The 25,433-nt window shown below is 40.9% G+C and overlaps 1 protein-coding gene across 1 annotated transcript in view; it reads left to right on the plus strand.

Moving 5' to 3' along the window:
• The window catches only part of WWOX (WW domain containing oxidoreductase), a 484,520-nt gene that overhangs the window by 457,076 nt on the left and 2,011 nt on the right, over positions 1 to 25,433 (plus strand). The gene's annotated exons all lie outside the window — the stretch shown is intronic.

Consider the following 25,433-nt stretch of genomic DNA (forward strand, 5'->3'; position numbering starts at 1 on the left):
TATCTGTATAATTAATGAGTCATGGTTCATTTTAGCCAGATCTTTAGTGATATTTTCACTTCATAGATATTCAAGTACTGGTGGGAAAATAGCTGATGATTGTCAGGTTTAGGTACACTTTCCATTTGCTTCGCTGCTCTAAATCATTAGTCAAGTAGTATTTATAAACCCATGCTCAGTAATTATAGTACTTTTCTTGAGATGGAACTTTCATCTGATACTCCCCAAGTCAGGGCACTCTCCTGACTCTGTGTTTTGTCATTTCTCACTCTTGCTGAAGGCAAGGCAAAAGGGCTTGGATGATATAAAACCTGTAGCACCGAGTTACCAATATCTCCATATGTGAACCTTACCCAGCTCAGAGAAAATTCCTGTGGTGGATTCACATGTGTGATGCCATAACAGTAAATCATGCTGTGGCTACATTGGAGAGGAGGAATTATTTTAAGGATTTAAGAATTTTTAATCTCAGCCCATTTTTCCTTTCAATAGCAAGTTGTGGTAGCTGGTGTCCATGTCAGTACCTAAGCTGGGGTAGCTGCTGTATGTGACAGCTGCTGATGCTTCTTTTTCTGCCTTAACCTAAAGGAAAATCTGTAACAAAAACCAGTCATTGCTCTGCTATCCCAGAAATATGTTTCCTTCTACTCTTCCACAACTAGACAAGCAACATCTCTGTGCTATGGTGATAGGCTTCACTAAACTTGTACCTCACTCAGGACTCTGTAGGAGAGCAAAGAAATGCACATTTTAGTATCTTTTTGACCTTCTTGTTCCCTATGCCACTTCCTTTTCCTTTTTATTTTCACTCTTAATGCATTTTCACAGTATTTCTTGCATGAATGTAGAGAGTTGTGACATGTTGATAACCCTACACTGAAATTTTGGGTGTGGTGAATGCTCTACAACTGGTCACCTTGACTCTGTTTCCCTTGTTTTAAGATTTTCAAGACCTAAAGTAATTCCTTCTGCAGATGTGGCGTTTTTGTTTGCAGTTTACCTTTCTGCCATGTGGTTTGAGGTGGAGCCTTGCACCGGGCACAGCCTGACACTGCTTGTTTGGCAAGGGAAGAAAAGGAGAGGTTCTGAATGATGTTTCTCACATGCAGCATCTGCCTTTGGCACTCCTGGACACGTGGGACTAGTCTGGATTGAACCCCTCCACAACTGTTGTTTGCTGTATAGATCAGGTTTTTTAGATGACACATTATCAGTTATGCATGAAGTGATGGATTCCTGCTTAATTCTGGTGGCTCCCAGCAGCAGAGTCCCTTGGTGCCCTTCATTTGCCTCGACGAGGGGAGTCACTGCGGTCATATGCAAATCTTGCCATAATTACCCACGACTTTCTTCCTTCCACACTGACTGGCTGCTCCAGGTCTGCCAGGAAACTTCCCCCATGAGCTTATCCCTGACCCAGAAGTGTTTTCTTTGCTCTCCAGAATTGGCACTGATTTTGTTCCGAAGCAGCTCTAAGCCCTGGTTTGGTCTGACAGCACAAAATCTTCTTCACTTTGCAAACTACAGCCCAGCCCAGCTGGTTTTCTAGAGCTGATAATTTTATTTTCAATAATAGAGGTCTAGAGAATCTCAGGTTGTTGGCCACCAGGACAATGTCACATCTCTAGGCAAAGCAGAGGAGTTAATTTGTGATGTGGTAACCTTTATGTGAAGGGGTGAGTATGTGAGGTTTGTGTGAGACTGGGAATATGCCTGCAAATAGACATTTCTAATGGGTAAAAAAGTCACTTGAATGTACACTCACCCAAACTGGACACCATAAGTCAAAAGTTATGCTGTTTTAATGAGAGCTTTATAATTGGGTTGTTCATTTGCTGGGTGAAATCGTCATTAGTAAAGGAAGGTCTTATTAATTCACCTTCTTATATAAAGAATTTAATTAATCACTAATATTCTTATAGATACAGACCACGATTATTTCTGCTTCCTGCCTTGCAAACATCTTGTTTCAAATTAGGTTTATCTGCTGTCTAAAACTAAATACAATGAATAGATGCATAATAAAATCTTTTAATTGTCTTAGCATATGTTGCTTTTATTAGGTGAGAATAATTGCATTCATGGGATCACCTACAAAGTCCTTTAGAATATAAAATTGAAATGGCTTCACACTGAGTGCACAAGTCCTTCTGAGCCGTGCCATTTTCCCCTTCACTGCCTCTTGTCCCCCTTTCGCTGTAAAGTTCACATTGAAGTGTGACAAGAGACACTTGACAACTGACACATGCTGGATCTTATCAGCAGTGAGTGCAGTCATGGGCCCTGACTGAAGAGCGATTGTCATTTCTACACCATTTATTCCTCTCCTAGCCTCATTGCTTGCTTCCTTTCTGAGGAAATTTTTCCTGTTAAAGTACTGTACTTGTCGTTCTTTTTTGGTGCATGTCTGTGGGGGTTTTTACTTTTTTTTTTTTCCCCTCACGAAAGGATTTTGTTATGCAGTCATCCCATAGGCAAGCCTCTAACAGACTTCCTCTAACCTCTTAGTGTCAGGACTGCTCTAAGCTGATTCAGGCTAATAAAAGCAACCCAACAAAGCTTTGATGGTGTCATTACATCTTCCTTAAATCCCCTTCCTTGCTAGCATCCAATAATTCTATTACCTCTAATCAATTCACAAGCTATTTTATTTGAAAGGAAGAGAAATCAACTTCAAACCATGCCGGTGCAGTTTGCCCAGCATTCACAAAAGGTGATGATGTTTCTGCCATGGCTTCAATTGACTCTTTAAGTGAGTTCTGGGCTATTGAGCAGTCCGAACTTTTATCTGTGCTCTGCCAGCCCAAGCCAACAACAGCAGAAAATAGACTGTTGTTGCCTCTTGGAAGGTCTTCCACTTCTACATATCATTGTGTGTCATTTCTGTAGTTTAGACAGCATAAGCAATAGATCATTTGAAAGTATTGAGGATAAAACAAGGAGTTTGTAGGAGTTTGACCAGTCTATTTTAACTTAATTGTCCCTGCAATGCTTTGTATTGGAGCTCCCTTATTTTTTCCTTTTTTGAACAAGAATTTTTCCCCTATTGTTTTAACATACTAGAGCTTTCACGCGTGCTCAGTCCCACCAGGGTGATTGCTGGATTTTGTCATTAATACTGCAGAGATTTCTGAGCAAGCTCTAAGGCTATGTTCATGCATCGTTGTCTGACGGGGGCTGTGTCTGCCAAAAATCTTATTGCCCCCGGCTCACGTCAAGCGGCGCGTCATGATTGCTCTGACAGAGCTGCTGCCACCACTGCCCTAACACAGCTCTGGCAAAATAAGCTGGGTATATTCAGCAGCTTAAATAATTGGTCTCTGCTAAGGCAGCCTCCAACTGAATCATCTGAGTGATTAGGGGAACAGCTGGGGCTGCGGGAAGTGCAGGGTGCTGGCAGGCAGGGGGTGATGAGCAGCAAGATGTGGGGCAGAGGTTCTAACATCTTGGACTGATGTGGAAGGAGCCAGTAAAGGACTTAAGAACATACTCCACGTAATCAAACTTGGCTCCCCAAAGAAATTTCAGGCACATCATCAACCTACAGAAATGAACCCTTCTTAGCTGGTAACTATTCCTGGTTCTGTGGTAGCATGAAACATAAATGTGCATTAGGCATCAAGATGGCCCAGGAGCTTGACACAAGCAGATAGATGACACCCAGGCCCTTACCCAATGAAACTAGGGTGTAGTTAGGAGAATACACTGCCCATAACTTGCTGCTGAGAAGAGTCTTCATGTTCAGAACTAGATAAATTTTATCTGGGTTAAGGCTCTGTCTTGTTTCTAATAGATCTTTAAGAGTCTGTTGCAATTGTCCCTTTTCTTAATGAAAAACATGCATCATCTCATCACGCACTGGTTTCCTCCTTTATCTCTTCTGCTATACAAAAGGCAGAGTGGTGGGCATCCTGTTTTCTCCCACGCTGTCGTAGTTGTTGCTTTCAGAATAAGTTGGGTTTAAGCTCTGAACTGAGGAGGAATTCATTGCTGTCCTCATGTTGGTTAACAGTTACTCACGCAGAGCCCCTGGGATGACTCAGCTGAGCGTGGGCGGCAAACCAACACAAGTCAGGATTGCCTGTGCTCTGTACCCAGCATCTATTCTGCTCGTTAAACCATGGCCTGGACTGTTTGGAAACATGAGCACCTTGTTTTCTACCTTGTATGTTCATATCCTAAGAATAAAGCACATCTTTTCTGTAAACATCTGTCAATCAGATAAAAATTACTGAAGCTTCTCAGAGCATGGCTTGACGATGCCACTTGTAATTTCAGTTGTCACGCGCAGTACACCTTGTACAGCAGGATTTCATTGCTCTCAATTGCCAAGGGAGATTTCTGAGTCTACGTGACATGTAAATGACACTGGTGTCACTGCACATAAGCCTGTGGTTGTGGTCGTGTCTGTTCCCACGTGTGCTACCCCTGAACCTGCACGTCGCAGGCTCCCCCAGCCCCGTCTGGGGCCGTGGCCATGGGATCAGAAGCTGAGTGATTCCCCTGCAGCATGTCTGGTGGAGGGGTGCTGGCACAGCCTGTGGGGGCCCACGGCAGCAGCATCCCCTGATGTTCCTTCCCCAGCACTGAGAGAGAGGCCAGGGATGGGAAGTGGAATAATTGATTCTGATTGGAGTGAAATTAAAATTTAGGACCTGGGTAGCAGTGGTGATTTACAGCACTGTAACTGAACTAGAGGTTTTAATAATGTATTTTAGCTCCTACAAAGATGGAAGGAATGTACCAAATTCTATTAGTCTAAAAAAGAGAGGGAGCTTTGCATGGAGGTGCTTGTTCCAAAAGGTAAAGTTCATCTGAATTCCTTTGTCTGATCATCTCAGGAAACAAGAAAGGTTTAAATGTACTTTTTGTGCATACAAATGACCATCCTGATTCTGGTCATGAAATCTAAGTTCAGTTTTTCACATTACCATTGTTTTAACTTCTCCAGTACACCAGCAGGCAAAAAGTACCTAGAGAAGGTATTTAAAGTAGTTCAGAATATAAATTTTTAGTCTGTCAAATTAAACTATTTGTATCAGAATCCCTGGACTTCCAGTCAAATATTCTTTTTTAAATATGATTGATGACCTGAGTGATAACAAAAATTCTGCCCCTACTATGACCACACTCAAGGAGAGAAGAGGTAGACAGGCAATTTGCAGGTTAATATTTTCTTTAGGTCTACTTACCACTTGTTTATTTAGAGATAATTTGATTGAACAGGCAAAGATCATGTGAGAAGGGGTTTTGTTAGTAGTGTGTTTCTAGATCAATCATAGTTTGATTACTGGGAGTCCATCCTGTTATCAAATACATTTCTCATCAAATATTAATTAGACATGTGGACAATACTATGGAACTTCATCACTTTGTCACAATGCTTGTCAACCAAATGTCATTTTCTTTGCATTTTAAAATAGATTTTTGGTATACTGAATTAAAATGTTGGAGTTTGCTTTCTTTAAAATAAATTTTAAAATAATTTTTCTAGTAGTAAGACATTGAAAAGACACCCTGACTTTTTGCATTTCATAGTCAAAAGCTGGAGAAATAGAAACCATGAATCCAGTTCTGAAGTTAGTCTTGATGGGTTTGTGGGAGAGAGGAAACTGTAAGACTGTAGAAAAAAATGGAAGGAGAAAAGAAAGTGATGAGGCAAGCTTGACAAAGTGGATTTCTTAATTAGTTAAATCACCTGTGGGATCAGAAACTGGAGCTGCTCATGGCCAGCAGTCAATAAAGGGGTTCTCTCACCTTTCTCAGTCTCTGATGTCAACCCCAGATATAACAGGGAAAAACATTTTGATTTAAGATTCATAAATCCTGCCTTAGCCAGGATGAAGTGAATTTAAACAACCAGGGTAATTCCTAAACCAATTTGATTTCCAGATTCTCCATGATGTGATATCAGGGAATCCCAAGGAGAGAAGTAGTTGTTTTGGAACAGATGAACTGGAAGGAAAGGAGATATAAGCAAGGGAGTGCATGGGAACAGAAAAAGAGTGAAGATCAGGAGGAAAGAGTTATGAGAAACTTCTGTATTGGAATGTAAGAGGGATGATAATTTATTTTGTTCCTGGCACAATGAAACTGCTTAGAGGGAGAAGTTATTAGCTCTCCTTGATCATTAAACCAAATGGAGAATTTGGAATGCAGACAGCAGGGAAAACAGAGGTTTTGAGGAAGAAGATGACTTACTCTTTCATTAGAACTATGTGCACCCGATGTAATTGCCATCTCACTTCTGGAATAGCAAGTTATGGCTTTTCAGCAGCAAGGAATGTAAAATGGGGAGTGGTGGGGAGTGTAGGTAAGTGCAGCAGAAGCAGCAGTTGTGGTTGTGTTTGCTGTGGAGCATCAGGGGAGGATGTCGTGCAGACTGACACCAACAGCGTGGCAGTTTCACAGGGTAGGTCTGACACTGCTGTGGCACTCACTGCTAGAATTGTCTGGGGTCGGGTTGCTCCCTGGAAAAGGCAGAAGAAAAAATTGTCACTGTTTTGGGAAATGTTGAGGACAGATTGCTTTGACATCCAGTAAATCAGGATAAAACCCTGTGCCCATCATCAGCCTCCTGTTTTGCCTGTTATTTCTTTGCAAAATGATAGAAAACATTCATCTGAGACACATGTCTAGGCATTAATCAGGCCAAACCCATCAATTCAACAGTGATGCTCTTATTTTATCCAGACTGTACTCTGTAGCAAGAAGCCACATTATTTCTGCATAAATTCTTCTCCCTTTTCCTGTATATTTTTGCCTTTCCGCCTTCTGGCTGGTATTTGTTGAAGATATCTATGCACAAAGAGCCTTTTTCTCTTGTGCCCTTCCTGCCCACGTATTACAATTGAGCCCAAGTAACACGACAAGCGGTTGCTGTAGAAGTTACTGAGATATAAACAGAGAGACACAGCCTTTGTTATCTAGACATGAAGGAGGAAATGGAGAGTGGGGAGGGGCGGAGATTTTTTTTTATTAACTTGCAGTTAGAATGGATTTGAGCTGCAACATCAGTGGAAAGGTATATATATTTACCTTTAAGTGCCTCGCTTTGTTCTGTGTGTTCATACGAGCTCCCTTTTACGGTGTGCAATTTCTCTCACAGATTCCAGAACCCCACTCTTCAATGGACTCTTGCAAGGCAGCAGAGCTAGGCCATCTTAGCAGAGAAAATTACAAATTACTAATTTAAGTGCTTCTTAGAATCATTTCCTTTTTGTTTTGTATAATTTCCACACTTATAAAATCAAACTCTCAGTTAAATGTTTATACAGTAATTCAGCCAGCTTAAGCCATCTGCTAGCGTGGCATCTGCAGAGCTGTTTTGTTGCATCCTCTGCATTGTTTCCTTCACACATCTTTGTAGCCTGATATTTTGGTTGCAAAAGGATCATTTTATTTTTCAACACAAAAGAAGTGCTGTTTATATCTCTGGATCTAATTGTCAGCTTTATTTCCAAACTCTACCTCAAATCAAGTTCTTATGCCTCTAAAAACCTTATTCTGATTGACATTTACTTTTCAAAACCTATATTCAGTCTTATCTTGCTCTTTTATTATACCTGCCTCTATATCAGTATTCGAAAAAATCCTTATCATTTGTGAAGAGTATAGGTGGGCTTGGAGCATTAGTATTCATACTTGCATGTTAACAACTGTTATAACATGTACCAGAGGGAAAATATTATTTCTTGTAAATGCTCAATAATTACAGTCTTTATTGCATCAAAACCTGTGTTTTGACAGATAGTGGAAAGCTTTCAAAGTTTGTGTGGGATGGATGACAGATAGCTGCAGGTGGAAAATATTTTTTTAGGTATTGGGTTTTCAATCCCTGATACTGTAAATATTCTTCCAAAATAACATTAACCTTCCACACAGGGTTGGTAGTGTTCAATGATAATACATGTATTAGCAAAAGATACTTGGGAAATAATTCTTAATGATTCCATCTAATTAATCTATGGTTGGGACATTAACGTCTCTTTTCATTAAGTTGGGAAGTATGAAAGACTAGAAAATTACTGCTGTGCTGGATTTAGTGCTTTAGGTATAATTTGAATGGATGTGCTAAATTCTTGGTCGTAACTTGCACTAACACCTAGTCTAAGACAAATTAAAAGGGGAGCTTATCTGCTATTGCACTTTCCAAGAATACTTTGGATGCCTTTAAGCCATTTGCAGCGTATGCCTTTATGAAGTGATTTTTTTTTTCACATATACATCCTGTGAGACATTCTCCAATGATTTCCAGTACATGTGATATCTCTGGTTTTGTGAACACCGACACACAAGCTGAGGCTGGATGGTAATTTTTTCTGTTTTGCTTTTCTTTTGGTGTATTTTTTTAAGTGTGCTGTATTACTGGATAAACATTTGCATTTGCAATGAAGTTGTATCAACCAGTAGCCCACTGCAAATGAGGTCATGAGAAGTCTGAGGAAATTCATCTGAGCTTGCGATTCTTTTGTTTGGGATGTAGATGTTCTGATCAAGTTTGTGCTTTAGTCAACTGGACCTAACACCATGATTTGTGCTGAAAGCTTAACTCATGTGTTTTAAGAGTTTAATGAGGACAATAGTGATGTTGCCTCCTCGTTTGGACAAATCCTGGGGTTTGTGTGAAATGCCTGAGCCTCTGGAGTTTCAAGTGCCTCTTGAGTGTCAAGATACCTCAAAAACCTAATGGGATTTTAGGTTTTCAATGACTTTGAGAGTTATCCAGTTGTGTTTATTCCATCTTGAGCACTATGTTTGCAGTGTTTGGTCTGTTGAAGTCAATGACAAGGCTCCCACTGACTTTAATGGGATCAGAATTGCCAACCTAGAGAGAAAAGGCAGCGGGATGTAAGATTTCTGTCAACTGCCTTTAATATTGCATCCAAATTGAGAAGGCCACTTCTCTTACTTCGAGGTTGTGGGGATGCTAAAGTGTACTTGACAGATGTCTTGCCAAGAGTTCAAGCTGATTGCTGAGAAGTAGCTCTCAGCAGCCTCTTGCAGACTGATAGTGAATGCAAGTTGGGCTTGAGCATCACTCCATTCAGAGTGATTAAACAAGGCAGAGACAAACTATCTGACATCAAGTGCTGCCACGTTTTATTAGCCCCTTGCATCACACAGAAGGCCAGAAGGCACCAGCCAGATATGTGGGCAGATATAAGATGTTCAGATTCCAGCTATGCTTAACTAATAATACTCCTGAAAAACAAATTAAGTGTGTCTGGCTGCTGCAAGGGTTTTATCTTTTTTTTCAATTATTATGGACCAGCCAAAGCTGGTAGACCCCAGCACCATTTCAGATTGCCAGTAACTTTCTGAGTAAGAATTTTTTCCAAGAAGAAGTCCAAGCTGAGACAAAGGGTTTGATTTTGTACCTGAACCGTTTGTTTCACAAATGGGACTCCCTATGGAATGCCATTCCTTGAGAAGTCAGCAGGGGTCACTTAAGTTCATTGTTTTGCATCAAATTCACTTTTGGACTTGTCAGAAAGTAAGCACTAAATATCCTTTAGGTATTTATCATTTATGCCACTGAGTGATTTTCCCTTCTGTAATCTAACCGCGCTGAAAAAAGTGCTCAAAAAGAGTTAGATAGCACAGTTCCAATACAGCAGCTGGACAGAACATCTATTTCACATGTTGCCAACTGAAAAAGATTGTGCCACTTAAGAGCACATTGCACTTTAATAGAAATTTATTGTCAAAAGAGGATCCTCCTAACAGGATATGGCATTGTGGCAAAACAGGGGATAGAGATCTCATTAAACATCATCATTTTTACTTGTATGTGGCAAATGGAGAATGCTGACTGGCACCAATGGGAAAGGATCTTCTTTGTGTTTCCTGGAAAGCAAAGGCACATTTCCCTTCCTCCCACTGGAGAAAGAAGGAGAGGTGTGTATCCCATCAAAAGAAAGCATTTCTCTCTTTGAGTGACAGCACATGTGCACACTCACACTGTAGAGGTTCCTGCAGCTCCAGCTTCCCATCCCAGGCTCAGGGAATTGTCCCTCTTTCCTGCCACCATTGATGTACTCAGTCCCCTTGTCTGCCCTGGCCTCTGGATGGAGCATCTTAGGTCTTCCATCAGCAAAGCTTTGGCTGCATTTTTGGAAAGGGATACAGATTGAAATATTGAGAAAGCTAAATTTCCAATCTTGGTTGCTTCCTAAAGGTTTGTTTAATGAGATCATTTACAAGGAAGGCCTCTGAAATCCACGTGGCCTCAAGCAGAAATCCTGGATTTTTCTATACATTTGTTTTGTATTTCAAAATTTTTCATGCAGGACAGACATTTTATTGAAGTTGAATTCCCCAATTTTCAAGATGGGCTCATTAGAGTCTACCTTGAACATCAACCAGAGGAGTAGCTCAAAAAAACCTGTCTTTCACCTTTGTGGTGAGCAGGATGTTTCCTTGTTTATGAGAACATCATGCTGTTGTCAAGAAAAGTGAGGACATAAAAAAGCTGGGATGGGAAGAGCCCCACATTTTTTTGAAGCATTGAGTGTCACCTTTAATCCTGTGTTGATGCCAGCTAAAACTGACTGGTTTATAAATATCACACAGAAATCAGAATTGCTTGGTACATGATCCAGAAGACCTCTGCATCCATCTGTTTTGTACCCAGAGCAGTTTGGAGTTGTTTTAACTACCTGCATAACTTGATCAGGACACGCTGTGTTCTTGGGGAGCCTTGGCATTGCAGGTTCCTGCTTTTCTGTCAGTGCCAGAACACGGAGCAGCAGGGCTCTCTGAGCTCCCATTCCTCAGCTTCCTCCTCCTCCTTGCACTGCAGTTTTTGTGGCTAGATTGAGTGAGAGCTACAACAAAAGGAAGCTAATGGTTCTTCCAAATTAGACTGTCTTTTGCCAGGGGAGTTTAAGAGGTGCGTGGCTTAGTATAGCAGCTTTGGCATCCTTAGTACTGCAGCAGAGAAGGCTGTCCAAGAAGCCTGGCTGAGGCTGGAAGGAGGTGCTACAGACAAATGAAGAGGACACCATAAAGCCTCTAATCCTCCCAGAGATAAAGCACTGAGGGAGCTAATCAGGGACACATAAATTATCAGCATAGCAGATGTAAGAAAAAGCATTGCACGGAGAGCAAAATAAGAGTTCAGCAGGACATAGGTCTGACCAGATGTGCAAACACACACCTAAGCTGATAGAAAATAGGAACAAGGAATATGCAGCCTTCAGCAAAATTTGGGATGACCCAGTAATGTCGTTCCTGACCTTACCTCTACTGTGGAACTTAGACCTGACTTCTCTTTGCTCTCTTTGTTCTCCTGTTGATTAACCTGGGTATGAATGCTATCTTTTTGCATTTCTTTTTTTCTTTGCTACTTGGTTTGTTGCAGTTTATTCATTGTATGATTGTCCTAAAAGAGCAAAGGGACTTCAACATAGCAACTGAACGCACAGAGATGCAAAGGTGCTTTGTAGTCTGACAAGGTCAAGAAGTATCAATAGCTCAATGCACAAAACTGCTTCTAGATGTGAATACGATGTGTGTGTGAGGATCTCCATGAGCAATATCAAACAATTGCATGAGAAGTGGCTGTAGGTGCTCAGATACTTTATTAGTGTTCATCTGACATTTTAAACAAGCAATTTATAATATAAGTATGTAAATATACACATGCAATTTTGAATTTCAGCACTGGAGAAAGATAACCTGCTGCTGGGTAATATCAGTTCCTGCATCTGTAGAACTGCTGTTGGGCATGTACTGATTTCCTAATAATAGTCAAAGTGATCATTCAACCTACATTTAGCATGCTGGGATTTAAAATGCAAAACAGCAACATACTTCATGCAAATGTCAACTCTGCCTATGTTCTAGGGTGCATGTCCAGAGGAGGAAACAATAAGTTTATTCTTCTTCCCAATTAGACTTTTGTGAAAGGCTCAGTTATGTCTCCAACTATCACATTGAACATGCACTAAAGCAGCACATTAATGTGCCTTTTAATGCTTCTTAGGAGTAGATCAAAAGAAATGTCAGGTGCACTTTACATTCCTCCCGTGATGTGTCTGAGGCTGTTAGTGCATCACCTCTGCAAGGGCCGTTGTTCCCAGCCTGCCGTGCTCGGGCTGCGGGCGCTCTGCTGGGACACTGCCCTCCAAAAGTGCTCAGGGATTTACCTCCATCCCACTGCACCTTGTGTCCTGGCTCCTCAGCTGGAGGAAGTCAGTAGAGTCCTGCTGCTGTCACCAAAAGCAGGGTTTGGATTTTGCTTTTCAGTGGGAGAAAGAGTTGTTGAAATCAGTCCTGGAGAAAACATCTAGAAACTCAAGATGCTGGAAAATGGAACTTAATTAATGGGAGCAAACTTGCAAACCTCCACGGCAAACTGTTATTATTTTGCTTGCTTGCTTGAGGGAATATGTCAGAACAGTGTTTACCTTTTCTTAGTACAAGCTCGGCTGTTCTACCCATCATTTACTTTTACATGATTAGCAGGTGAACTTGTAGCTCTGTCACTCTAAAACACAGGGTGCTTAAAAAGTGCAAGAGACAACTTTCCTTAACCAGGACAGCATTGTCATTGCACTGGCCCTGGGTCCCTTGGCTCCACAACAGAGTGGTGACTGATGTTGTCAGCACGTGGCTCTTGCTGGAGTATGGGGCTGATATCGGCCAAAAGATTGCAGAGTGCATTTGGCATGTGAGACACAGCCAGGACATCGCGGGCACCCTCTGCTACACCAGACACAGAATAGAGCTGGGCCTCTGAGGTTTACAGAGCTGAGTACAGCTTAAAAATGGAGGATAAACAGAAAAGAAAATGTACTCGGTGTCAGCTATAGGGGTGAGACTGCAAAGCAGGAGACAAAGCTAAGGAAAGTATGTAAGGAGCAAGAAGACAGAAACGCTGCAGTGCAGGATGACATGGACGAGGACAAGAGGCTGGAATTAATGCAGAAGCGGGGAAGCAGTGAGAAGGGTTCAAGTTTTGTAACAAAGTTCATTTCTATATGTTTTCCTCTTTCAAATGAGTGCTTTGAATAAATAGTACTTTCATTTCCTGTGAGGCAGAGGTGAATAATAAGTACCTCATCTGGGGACGCTGATCTCCCCAACATCAGTCATCTGCTTGCAGCCTTACACTCCAGCAGTGCTTTGGCTGAGCAAATTAGCCTGAAGTGTTGTGCCCTTGGCTGGCAAATCCTTTCAAACCGGTTGAACGGACAAAATGAATACCCAGATTGTTCCTACGTCTGTTATTCTCTCGTGTTTATCTGGCTGAGCTGTCAGTCAGGCCATTATAACTGTGGTGCACACTCAAATGACTTGTCCACTCACAAAAGCAGAGTCTGTTGATGATAAGCTAAACAAAACTGCAGAGCGACTGTTGACAGAGTTGGGGATCTTGCGAATGTCTCAGGTAAAAGCAGAAAGGCAATTTGGGAAGGTACAGACTGAGCTTTTCTTAGGCGTGTGTAGTTTTAAAGCGCTCCCTGGGATTTGTCAGCAGTGGATAAACGGGCATTTGTAATGGATTGGGTTCCTCTCTACTTTAAACAAATTAAGCGGCACGAGGAAGATTTCTGAAACTTGAATGTAAGGGTATATTGCACTTCCAATAATTCATTAGCCTGAAAAGACATAATTTACTCAAGCAGGCTTTGCCAGAGCAGAGCGTTGCTGCCCAAGTTGTGTGCCAGGAGGAGGCACAAACACCCACAGTGCATCGGGTGGGCTGCATGGGGCTGTGGGGAGCGGCCAAGCCTTCCCAAAGGGATCTGCACAGCCAGCCCGGGGCTTTAATTGCCCTCTTTCTGCTTTGCAGGACCTGAGGATTTGAACGTGGTGGTTGCTTGCTCCTTCCCAGGCAGGGAGGATGTTTGCATCATGAGAGCTGATCAGTTTTACTCATAAAAAGAACTGTGTTTCTTAAACATCCAGCAAAGCAGTGAATGACACAAGTGCAGTGTTGTATGTTTTATTTTCTGAGTTTTTCCGTGAGGACACTGAGTGAGAAGTAGGACTGTGAGCCACCCCTGAAACTCATCTGACTGCACGATATTAAATAATGCAGTGCCTTTCTGCTGAATGTGACTATAGCCAAAGCCACCTCAGTCCTTTAGTGTGATGTTTGTGGCAAAAATTAACAAGTTAAAGTTTTCAGATTGTGAGTGTGAACAGTCTCAGGTGTTTGAGTAGTGCTGAGCTATATAACAGAAAGTGCCTCCTCCATCTCCTTCCCAGACAGGGAAACCAAGCATCTTACTTTCTGCAGTGGAGAGAAAAGACAGGACTGCGTAAGACAGCAATGGTTTAAATCCTCATAAGTGTCATGAAGAGGCAGAGGAAAACTTAAGCAAAGAAGGTCCTGTGTCTTGCTGAGAGTTTGTTAAGATGCACAGTTAGGGAGGTGGATGCTGCTGAGAGTGTGGCACAGCACGGCAACAACTCTTTTATCAGCAGCTGGTGCCTTCAAAATCCCAACCCCAGTAGCCTTGTTGGCGGTGATGATAACTGTAACGGATGGAACAGCTATTTTTCATCAAATGCTTGTTAGTCAATTTATTAGACTCCTAATATACTAATGCACTCATTTGGCAGGCATCTCAGCAAACGAGGCTCGCAGTGGAGTGTACTCACTCAAAGTCACGGTAACTCGCAGGTTGCTGATTTCTCATCAGCACTCAGAAGATAATTTGCAAATGTGCCATTTATCATTATGCGCTTTGTAGAAGCAGATCTCGTGAATGGGATAAACAGATAAGTGAGTCTAATAATGAACATTTCCTTCCCCAACAACACTGCCAGCTTCTAGAGTATTATGTTTTATATACCTTGCAGATGCTGCACCTCTGTGTGCACTGGAGTTTGCCTGTGCTAGTGAAATAGCTGGGCACACAGCTTTTAAAGGATGGCTGCTAATGCACTCATCTCTGCTCACAGAACACAGAGTTGAACCAGGTTAGGCATTGTCTTCTGGAAGATGTAAGATTTCTATTTGTTGCAGTTTAAAAGCAATGGGCATGTGTGGATTTCACCATGAAAAGCCACCACTTACCTTCCAGCTTTCCTTTTCTCACTGGAAACACGACCATCTGTGAAAGCCACTGTTAAAGCCAGCAAAAGGATTATTCAGAGGCAGAATGGTGTGGATTATATGGTGGAGGTTGCTGAAGGAGCACTTTTTTCCATGCCAAAGACAACAGGCTTTATGGATGCTCTGACCTGCACTGCTGTTCACCACTGTGTTTGAGTCTGTGTCACTGGCTGCTTTTTATTTGCTTGTTCACTTTTTACTGGGAAGAAGTCGAAAGTAACAGAAGCCCAGTGATCAGTCTGCAAATGTGATTCCCATCTCCCTTTGTGACATTCAGGGTGGAAGCCCTGCATACAAATCATTGCTACTTATTTTTGCTTCTGCAGATGTGATTTTATTAAATGAAAGGTGTAACAAGAAGCCCAGCATAGGCAGGAGGCCTTTTGCCAAATGGCTCTGTGTGTTTAGCTCTGTGACTGCTCTCCAGCAGAGCTGGGAAACCATGCAAAGATATTGATAATTGATTCCGTTTTATATAAGTTAAAAACTAGCTTTTCCCTCCTAGTGTGAAGGTAATGGGTTTTGTCTGTAGAAAGATAATAATTCTATGAACCATTTCTACGCCCTCTACTAAAGAATAGTACAGCTTGCACTTGAACGTAATGCCCGTGTCAGCTCAGCTTTTTAAACATTCATCTTGAAAGAGTCTTCAAGGACTGGAAAGAGATCTTCCCCAGATGCCAAGCTAAGTTTGAGGAACTTAAAAAGTCATAAGGATCCTGTCAATTAATGTGTTTATTCTCATACGCCTACTCTGGAAAAAAACATCTTCAGACATGAAAGCTGTTTTCTTTCAATTAAAAAGTTGTCATTGCATTTAGTTTTCATAGATAATGGAGAGAGGATTTTTTTTTCTCCCCTCTACTGTACTGGGGGATAAATGCATCTTTTTCTACTTTTTACCTTTTTCCTCAGAGTAATCTTCATTTACTGCTTGAACAAAAAAAAAAAAAAAAAAAAAAAAAAAAAAAAAAAAAAAAAAAAAAAAAAAAGAAAAAGAAGAAGGAATAAGAGGGCTAAATTGAAATCTTGTCTCCAAATCTGTATGCAGGAGGTGACTTGATTTAGAAGCTTTAGGTAATTTCTTTTTTGTTCACACTCCTTCAGTTGAAAGGCTTCCACAAACAGTGTTACAGCACGGAAGGGAGGAGATGGAGAAATTTATCAAGCTATTTATCAAATTATTTTCACAATCTGTCAAAGTCATAAGCATGCTGGAAAAGAAACATAAAGAGCGTGTTGGAACACAGGAGCCATGTCTGAGTGAGCAGCAGGACTGCAGCACAACCAGTGGAGGCATGGGGACTGCTCTTGGCTGTGGCTGCATCTGCCCTCAAACCCAGCCCTGGCACTTGTGGTATTAAGCCCAGGCTTGACGGATTATGGAGTGAGAAAATGGAATGGAAAACATCAAAACTGGCCCAGTAGAACATGTCCCTGCCCATGGCAGGGCGTTGGAACCAGAGGATCTTTAAGATCCCTTCCAAAACAAATCATTCTACGGTTCTGTGACTCTGTGATTATTACGCAGAGGGAGAGGTCAGAGAGAAGGGGATAGACATCCCCTCTCTGAGTCTCTGAATCTAAATGGTGCCCATCCTGCAGGAGGGAATGGATCACATCCTGAGACAGGACCCCATGCTTTGGAGTAAACAGCCTTGGAATGTGCATCCTTGGTGGTGGGTCCTGGGAGACAGCACTGGCAAAGCAGAGGGAAAAATAAACAAAAAACCGAGAGTGAAGGAACCAGTCTAGTAAGAAATCTTTAATTTCTAATGAGCTTTAAAGGATTTGAGAGAGTTGATTTTTTTTTTAACAAACCAGTTCAAGTACATGCCTTCAGATTATAAAAGTACCTGAAATTGCCTAGAATATCAGCATGCATAGCTTGTTAATATTTACATATATTTACATGGGAAAACAAGAGAAAGATCTACAGTTATTTACAGTCTACATAGGAGAAGAGAAAGGCAGCATAATTGTATTTCCTAAAATACAGTAGTTGAATAGTCAGCACATGCATATTAAGATATATTTGCATGATAGAACGCAAATGTTTTAAGACGTACCTTTTAAACTCCCTGTGCTAAGGTATAGCATAATAAAGGTAATTTTTTTTTGTGTTTTGTTTCTAGTCTATTTGCATCAAGTGCTTTAAAATGTTCACTAACACAGCGGCGGCATTATTTACCCTGGCAATTAAAGCAACAGTACACACGATAATTTCCTACTAACTAGCAACAAGCTGCTGGTGAATGAAATATCTATTGTTTCTCATTACCCATCGACCAACATACAGGGATCTCTCCTTGTAAAGGCAGTGCCTAAGCTATCACCATTAATTATAGAAGTAATATAAATGAGACTCTACAGTATGTACTAAATGAAATATTAACAAGACCAGTGTCTTTGAGCCTGAAAGATGCACTAACAGGGCACACTTTACAGGAGGCTATGAAAATCACACATACATAATACAGGAGTGCCTGGCTTACAGCTCTAAGCCTAGACTTCAGAGGCTTGTTTGCGAGATCTGTATTATTGCAAAATACATTCCCTTAATTAGTTTCTGGAAGACAGAGTTGATAGTTACTTTCTTACCATGATACTTCCCCATCATAACACCCTGTGGTTTCTCAATGCATTGTGTTATTGAACTGTGTGTGTCTGTGTGTGTATGTGCATATGTGTGCGTGTGTATCAACAGATGAAAAGCAGTCTTTATTTTTAAAAACTAAACAAAGAGCTCATTAAATATCTGTCCCAAAAGGTCACTTCCTTAAAAAGCATTGCGTTGTGTGACTTTTTTTTTTTTCACTCATATCTGAAATAAATTCAGCCTAAAAAATTATCTGTGCAGTGAAGGAAGAAGCCAGATGTCAGCATTGTGACGATATTCTTTCAGTAATGCGTATGAAAAAGTCTAAATTTGGACTAGTAATAGTATTAAAAAGCTATATAAATATATACAGCATATACAGTATTGTATGTATACACACATTTATATAAAGTATATATATAATTAAACTACAGCAAAACCATAAAACATTTCAATTCAGCATAAGTTAATAACAGAAGTAATTTCAATGAACTCTCATCTGTGTATGCCCAAACACCAGCCAGACCAATTCTGATGATTTAGTTGCAGCAGTGTATCTAATCTCTCTGTTTTGGCAGGATACGTTTAGTATCAACAACCTGTTTGCTCAACTCTTTAAACTGCGCTTGCCCAGAAGAATCTACCTTTTGCTGGCAGGTTATGTGTCTCAGGAGGATTCCCAGACCTCCACGGGATTTCCAGTTTGACTGTGGCCAGCAGGTTGTGATAGAATTTGTGTTTGTGATCGTGTTTGTATAAATGTGCATCACAGAAGGTGAGCTCCTGCGGATGTTCAGGTGTGCGCAGCCCCCAGCAGAGCTGGGATGCCCAGGGACTGTCCCTGACATGCTCTTTGCTTCTCACTCCACTGGCCAGTGCTGGCACACAGGGCAGGGGGTAAGCAATGGACTGCAGCATGATTTCTTCAACTTGAGCTCACCCGTACCCTGTTACTCTCTGAAATGAAAATCCGTAATTTTCCTCGGATTTTACCCAGATCTAGAAATGAGCAGAAGAATGCTGCATCACTTCACTGCTCCATACCAGCCTGTGAGAAGAAAAGATCATAGACATTTGCATGCAGTGTTCAAAGCTGCCATTTCAGTGGAGCAGTGATGTCTTAAAAGTGTAAATCAGGTGTGAACAGGGGTTCAGTGGGCAGGAGAAGGAATTGCAGCACTGATGTGCCTGGAAATGTGCTGTTGATAAAGAGGCCTGTGAGGAGCGGTGCTGCTCCTGCCCTGAAGTGCTGGTGGAGCAAGGTAAAGCCACAGGCTTCATTATAGTTTTTATAGCTTAAGGTGGCTCTCTGTCAGCCTTGAAACATTTTTCAGAAGCTGATTGTGGACTTCAATAAGATTCTGGAAAAGAAATATGGTGCTGCCCGTGGGAACCAGCTCCCTTCCAGGTGCTGTGGCAAAAGCATTTAATTTGCACAGTCTGGTGTTTTCTTAACCATTGTGTGGTTTTAGCAGAGATATCCCTGAGGGGCTGGCAGATACAATACCAGACCTATGGGAAATATGTGCCCTTCTGAAAGACAGCTGTGGAGCACGAGGGATATCTTGAGGCAGCTCAGATGTCTCAAGAACCATGTTAGGCAACTGAATCCCAGCCCTGGTATGCCATGATGGCTCTGCCTAGCATATGCAAAGGGTGGGAGAGATGAATGCATGGATTTCAGGGACTGTTTCCCTCTAAAGCATCCATCTTTTAATAACTCACTGTTGTTTTGGCTAGTAAGAGTTTTACCAAGTTCTCTGTGATCTGGGCAAAAAAACTGGATGAGAGAAGGAAGACATTGGAACAGGACCCGGGGTAGCAGACAGCTTCACAGGTTAAAGAATTAAGTTTATACAATAGAGAAAAATAGGCATGATTTTAAAAGATAATTACATTTTTGTCAGCTACTTTGCCAACCTTGTTCTACATTTTCTACACATTTTAACAATGGTTGATAATATAACACTTTATACTTACACAGTGCCTTTCCAAATTAAGTGTGAAAGCACTCCATAAATCTGAATGACTCCTCACAACACCCCTGTGAGGTGGGTAAATAAGAGTAACCTCCTCATTTTATAGCTGAGAAAAGTGAGGTACATGGAGTTGAAGTGACTTGTCCAAGCTCACTAGGGAAGGAAAAGTCAAAAAGAGGAAAACAGCCCAGTTCTCCTGACTTGATGTCCTGTATTGTATTTTTTTTTTTCTCCTGTGGAATGATTGCAGAAAATCTGTTTGATACTGGATATTGGAGGTTGGAAGTTTTCAAGTGCTATCTTTTCTGTAATTGAGAACATACTGGGGGTTGCATAACACAAACAACATGGTGCATTATCAAAATACATTTATTACAATGGACACGATTTCTTTTGCAAAGTTAAAACCCAGAATGTAAGTTAAATATAGCTGCATATACTGAATAGTTGAAATAATCACTAGGTCTTAATGCCTGAGCAGTTGAAAACAAATCCTCTTTCATGAACTACTGCAGTTTCCTTACTCAAAGAGCATAGCACACTTATCTCCTATAATGTATGTAAAGAATACTGTAAATGTGTAAGGGTCTTAATGACACTAAGAAAAGTTACAGCTTGAAACCAACTATGCTTTGCAAGTGGAGAAGCTGATGGAGTTTTGAGTCTTTGTAGCTGGGAATTAGTTGAAAAAGGAATACATCAGAGGGAAAAAAGCAGACCTTATAGATTTTGGTGTATTCGTTGTATTATCTTCTAAGAGATGCTTTGCTGGTTTAACTGTGGTGATGGGGGAAGGGGAGGTGGTTGAGAACCTCTGGTTTAGATGTGGTTCGGTGAGAGCTTTGAAAAGACTGTCAGTTCAGTGTCAGTTCAGGTCACGTTTTCCTGCTGGCACTTGGGTGGAAATAGGACCTGAAGTCAACTGAGCCCAGTTTGGAGTTTAGATCATATTTGGCAGCTCCAAAGTTTTATTTTTTGAGCTGCAGATATGATTTCAGTTTCACGCTCTCCCAAAATAGCAAAGGAAGGTCTCAATTTCATATTTCCTTGCTGAAAAAGCAATCAAGGAATCCTGTTTTCTTACAGGACATTAATACATACACATTCTGAGCGTTATTCATAAGGTAACTGTGCATCTGGGATTCTCTGAGTGAGAGGACTGCAGCAGGAACTGAACAGTTCTCCTGTAAACTCATAGGTGAGACTAAAACTTGTTCACTGCATTGTTGGAAAAATTACTGTTCCTCACAGCTTTGGCTTGTCCCACTAGGAAAAGGAGCAGAGGAACACCTGACATTGGGAAGTGGCTCCCTCAGCTACAGGTGGACTCAGCCATGGGTGATATCACCAAATAGCTCTTAAGATTGCTCCTAAAAACTCAGATACTGAGGAATCCTGGATGAGGACATGAGGATTTTAGATGTGCTAGTGTTTTTCAGAAGAGGTCATTGTGCTCCACATTGTTCACAAGGACTTGGGCTTGATAGGAAAAAGGAATAAGTGTAATTTGAGAAAGCTCTGCACCACATTCCCAACTTGGGGGTTATAGCAATACCAGAAGGAGACAAATCCATTCTGAGGGCAGTTTTCTCCCTGCTGTCTCCAGGCAGCACAAACCCCACTGTGCCCACCCTGAGCATCAGCATCAGAGTCACAACAAGCAATGGAGCAGATCCTCAGCCACTGCTCCAATCTGTGGAGCTTCTGAGAAGGCAGTGCTAGTTCCCACCAGGAGGAGGAGAGGCTTGAGGAATGTAAAACTGCAGCTGTCACTTTAGGGTTTGGTTTGGATAAGATGGTTGTGGAAACAGATTCTGTATCATTTTGTTTGTTATTCCAAGGAGATTTTGTATTTTACATCAAATCAGGAAAATGGCCACTGCTGAAGCCAGCTGGTGCAGAGTTTTTCCCTCTAACAGAATGAACTCTTCAGGGTGCTTATCAGAGGCACAGAGAAGGTATGGGACACCCCATTGATTTCATATCTGGAATGTGTTCATACTGCCTTGGTTGCTAAGTTAGGTCAGTGGTTGGACTTGGTGATTTTCCCCAACCTTAATGACTCTCTGATTTTACCTCACACTGCTGTGTGATGAGTTATTCAGCTCACAGTGCTTTTGTGTGGGTCTGATATTTTACTGCTATGGATGTGTTAGCTTTGTCTAATAGTCCTGATATGAATAACAGGAACAGCCTGAAGAGTTTTAAGGATTTGACTTTTTATTTCACTTGAGCTGCTTGCTTTGAATCTGGCCCTTGTCACAAATACTCTCCTCTCATGTCATTTTGAATACACCTCTTTCCACTGACCATCTTTTAAAACTCTCTGTGCTGAACTTAACCTCAGGCTACCAAGATAACTGGCCTTTATGCTTAAATTTTCATAAGAAAATAAGCCCCTCCTTTTCAAATAAGCTGATCCCATCTCCCTGGCAGACAATGTTGAATGCTGTGTGCTCTTAACAGAGTTTAGAGTTGATCCTATTCATTCATCCTTGATAAATATACAGATAAAGTATGGCTTTGTTTCTATTATTTGTATGCTTGGAATGTAAACTTGCTTCAGAACAAAAGTCTAATTTTAGAAAATAAACTTGCATTTGAAGGTAGACAAATCTAAAAACTAAACATTAACTGTGTAATATGTTTTCTTATCAGGAACATAAATGGTATCTCAGAATACTAACAGATGCATTACATATATTAATGAGGGTTTTACCATGTTCTGTATCTCAAGAACCCCTTTTCTTTTGCTGTTAAGTTATTCAATATTAATTTGCATTCAGTGCCCTCAGTTAAAAAATTGACTGCTTGCAGTTATGAAATAAATGCCTATGAACTAGTAGCTACTTAGTATTTTCAATTCAACAAAGGATTTCAGAAGGATGGATAATTTAGATCTTTGAGCCTCAACTATAAATAAACAGCAACTGCTGTATAAATCCCACCCTGCTGCAGAGGAAGATTGTATTACAAAACTGACAAATGATTTGCGGAAGAGAATGATGAACCCTTATTACTAAGACACTCTTCAACTTAATCCAAAACAAGATTCCCGGGTAATTTTACGTGCACTGGAAAGATTGATAGCGTGGTGCTTGCCCAGCAGCTTTCAAATGTTTGACTGGATCGGAAATGGCACTGAGGCATGATTAAAGATTCAGTTGGGCTTCTCACAAATTCTTTATCCTGTGTATTCATTATTGCAACCCGCTGCCTTTGTTGCAGGTTAAAGAAGGCTGACCCCAGCTCTGGTGATTAGCACCCTGTACAACTGATGGACCTATGGAAAAAAATGTTTAGGTTGCCTGACGCTTTTAGCATTGTTTATCAGCTGAAATTGTTGGGGGGGGGGGGGGCTTAATCACAATGGATCAGGGAGAGTCTGTGACAACTGACAAGCTCATTGTTTAAGACATTTTTTAACGAAGTTGTTAACATTAATTCTTTTATATAGTACTCTAATCTTCTTCAAATTATGTTCTGACATGGCACAAACCGCTTGGCATTGAAAGTCATTCAACAGTGATTAAAGTGCTCTTTTTATTGGTTTAAGAATGTTTCATCTTGTATCAGCAGTATGGAATTGTTTACTAATTAGATTCCCTAACATCCTCTGCTGTTGTATGCTGATGATATGTGAACAGGAAAGCTGATGAGCAAAAAATTAAAACTTGTTACTAGACTGTCATAAGGCCCAGCATATAAAGATGTCATTCAAAGGACTGTGTTCATAAGGGATAAACAATATTTGCTGAGAAACGGAGCAGTTTCTGGCTAGCAGTGCAAGCAGTTTGCACTTATCTGCAGCTCTGGCTCTTCACAGAGGTTTGTGGGATCGTAGATGCAAATGAGGGATTTATGCCTTGGGGACCTTCCCATTCTGAATGGCATATGAGGCTTCTACACATCCCACTTTGGGCAGGAGGTTAGGCTGGAGACCTCTTGATACTCCTGCCAACCCAAAATGGGATTTGATTGCTGTGACTCTGATGCTCACTCCTCTCAGTCCTTGGGCAAGTCACTTAGGCAGATCCTCAAGAGTCTGAATGCAACCAGCTCACAAAGGAAATTAGGTACTTAAATGGCTCTGAGAATCTGGGATTTACCTTCTGTTACATAGCTTTGCTGTCTGAAGCATCCTCCTAGGCTTGATGAGTTCATGTTTGTCCATAACTGTGAGATACTAAATCTTTACCCTCTGTCAACGAAGGGATAAATATGACTGCATTTCTCTTAAGTAATAAGAAAGGTACTTTTCTTTCAATGATAGAACCATTGAATTTTCTTCTTCCAAAATAGCCAACATGATTGAAACATTTAGAAAGAAGTAAGGATACACACAGCCAAAAAGCAAATGGCACGTTGCTTACATCCAGTTCTCAGCAAAACACTGGAGGCATCGCAAGATAAAGTGCTTTGGGCTTCCAGCCACATAATCTTTTATCACTTAAAGTAAATATCCTATGCTCACACAGGGAAAGCTATTCTCTTCTTCTGGAGTCTAGCTTGTGTCACTGCTCAAGGTATAAAGCACTGCTCTTGTGCTCTGGGGTGTTTTTCTGCCTGACGAGAATTTTGTTTAAACATCGTCAAATTCAACTCATTTGAAAAGATAAATTATTGTTTGGGTTGGATTTTAAACTGGCTCTGATAAACTTCCATTTTATGAATTAGCTGAATTTTGTTAGAGATAGCCTGAGTTTAGCTTGGCTGGACGGATGCTTTTCAGCAATAGCTTGAGGGCTCTCGCTCTGCATTGAGCAATTCAGTTTAATTTTACCTTTCTAATGAAAGTCCAGTTGAATTGCTTGCAAAAAGCTAATAATACTCTTTAGGGCCTTTGAGACATGCTAAACAGCTGGATACAGTGATCATACCTGTACTGTGGAGCTTTATAGGATAGTTAAAATGAGCATAGAAATTTTATTGTTCTCTATTAATATTATTTTTAGTAGAACTCTCTTCCATTTCTGCTACCACCTTTAAGATATTTTCTCTTTTTTTAAAAAAGATACTGGTTTAATAAGAGGATTACTATGTATTATACTAACTTTAAAAATATTTTGGTCTGTTGATAAATATATGCCTTTCAAAATAGTTAATACAGACACTTTTGGTTTACCTTGTGATGGGAGATCATTTCTAAGTTGTGGAGTCATCATTATCAGTTTAATCCCATCTGCTGAGGAAAATGCTTGTCTTGCAAACAAATATGCACTTCTTTGCTGCTACAAAGTTGAGATGCCTCAAGTAAGGAGAACTGGGGCTTTTTAAACTGCTTCCTGTCCTTGAAGGATGAGAATGCAAAGTAGAGGTCTTCTGCAGGTTGACCCCCCTAGCAGCACCCTGAGTTTCCTTGGCTGTGACAATGAAATCCAAAAAACAAAGGAGTGGAGGAAAATCACAAGAGATTGAAGCCTATTCTCTTATCCCATTAAATTATCTTAATGTGGCAACAACTAATTTCTCTTCATTTACTTTTTCAATTGCACTTGGCAGCCTCTTTATTCTGATTCCTATCAGCTCATAATTTGTTACCACAGAAAGGACTAAGATGTACATAAATAATCATAAGATGCCAGATAAACTCTATCGGTTTTAAATTAGTGTTGTGCTTTGCTAATGCGCTCTCACCTATTATTTTTAATTATAGTTTACAAAGCAAAATAGCTTCTTGCCCTCTCCCCAGCTGTTCTGGCACTGTGCTTTTAGTCTGTGCCAGGGAATAGCCCATTGCCCATGCCAGGGTGCTTGCCCCAACCCTGTGTCCTCCATCTGC

Source organism: Vidua macroura, chromosome 11, assembly GCF_024509145.1.
Source record: "Vidua macroura isolate BioBank_ID:100142 chromosome 11, ASM2450914v1, whole genome shotgun sequence".
NCBI lineage: Eukaryota > Metazoa > Chordata > Aves > Passeriformes > Viduidae > Vidua > Vidua macroura.